General features: G+C 41.8%; 1 non-coding gene across 1 annotated transcript; it reads left to right on the top strand.

Moving 5' to 3' along the window:
* The first annotated feature begins 714 nt into the window (after window positions 1-714).
* Window positions 715-815, top strand: LOC112436834 (small nucleolar RNA U13). Its single transcript, XR_003025519.1, has one exon. It is a non-coding gene; the product is annotated as a small nucleolar RNA U13 (small nucleolar RNA).
* Window positions 816-1,773: the final 958 nt, after the last annotated feature.

The raw sequence follows: 1,773 nt of genomic DNA, 5'->3' as shown, positions 1-1,773 counted from the left end.
CAAGAGGGGAATGCAGGACTCAGAGGAAACCTTCCAGGAGCCAGGGTCCATCATCCTCCCAAGATGGACCTTGTGTGAGTGCCATTTAGTTCTTTACACAAATAAATAAATGATAATTTATAAATAATAAATATAAATAAAATATGTTGTTATAAATATTTTACTTATTACAAATGAAAAAATTTATGAATAAATAGTATTTTATTTATTTATTATAAATAAAATGTTATTTATTCTTTTATATTTGTGCAAATTTACAGGATACATGTGCAATTTTGTTACAATCATAGATTGTGCAGTGGTCAAGTCGGGGCGTTTAGGGTATCCATCACCAGAGTAATGAACATTGAATTTATTAAGCAATTTCCCATCATCCCTTCCCTCCCGCCCCCTCACCCTTCGGAGTCTCCATTATCTATCTTCCCACCCTCTGCATCCATGTGAAATTGCTCAATGAAGTCACAGAGACTGAGACATAACCAAGTACATAGACTTCGTAGCATGCAGACAAAAGGTAATATACATGGGTGATAAGAGAACCATTTCTATAGTTTCACAGTGTTTCTTAGTGAGGGACACTGAATTTGTTAAGTTGAATTTCCACCATGTGTTTTTTGTTCACTCTTAAGAAATTGTTAAAGTAGCACACGTACAAATGTCAGTAACAGCAGAGATACATAAGCATGGCTTTCCTAATGAAGAATACAATGGCAGATCCTTCTGTAGTTCATCAGCATGATGATTGAATTTTCACGGGCACATGTGAGATGTGCCTCCTCCAGGTTTTCTTACATCAGCACATTACCCAGCTCACAATAAAAAATAGAAGGATCTTTTTATTCTCAAATGTTCACTTTGTGTGTCCACACCGTCAACTATATAGGACGGGGCAGATCCCTTTTCTCCTATAACTTGTTTTTATAAATAGAAATAATAGTGTGGAAGGAGTGATCCTGTTTTGAAACAAAACAGGTGCTAGAAACCACACGCTTGTACCTGTAACAGCACACATGTCTGGATCGGAACGGTCGGAACCCAGAGCCAGGCTGTGTTGTGTATTTGATCATCCCAGGGTGACCTGTCACCAAGGCCTCGCGCTGATTAGCATGTTGCCTTTTCTTCCATCTGTCACCCTGTGAGTGGAAGAGTTCGCGTTAGCAGTTGGCAATTTGAGGGACTTATCCATAGAGTCCTCCAAGATGGGAAATGGAAATGCTGTGGACAGGCAGCTCCCTCTTAGAGGACCTGTCTGGATATGCATTGTTTTGGGGCTGCCCACATTCCTGTCCTCAGATAACAGCACTTCCTCCCCTCTCCTTGCAATTAGAGAACATCTGCTTCTCGACACTAATTGTGATTCCAACTGGGGCCATCTGTTTTAGCACTCTTCCCACGATCACCTGAGACACAAGTATACTATGAGTCCCAATCCTGGCCAAACGTGGTACTTCAGCCTATGACCACAACTCCTGACCTGCAAACATAGAACCAAAGTCCAGTTTACTAGAATGCTTCCCCTACAGATGGAGGGAATGGATGAGGAAGAATTCTCAAAGTAGACAGAACTGTAAAACTATGAGCTTGAAACACGCAAATAATGGCTTTTTCCTCCAGAATTTGGAGAGAGACTGTCCCCCAACCTGCATGTCCTAGGGAGGCATGAGGATTTGTAGAAACTGAGTCCTGGTGAGGAAGGATGTGAGCAGGAAGGTGCTCACTCTGTGCAGGTGCAGCCACTACCCCTTCTTAGGCAGGCCTGAGTTCACCCTGATG

The sequence above is a fragment of the Pan paniscus genome, chromosome 10 (assembly GCF_029289425.2).
Source record: "Pan paniscus chromosome 10, NHGRI_mPanPan1-v2.0_pri, whole genome shotgun sequence".
NCBI lineage: Eukaryota > Metazoa > Chordata > Mammalia > Primates > Hominidae > Pan > Pan paniscus.
Note: the sequence above shows the minus strand (reverse complement) of the source record. Positions and strands in the feature narration are given on the sequence as shown.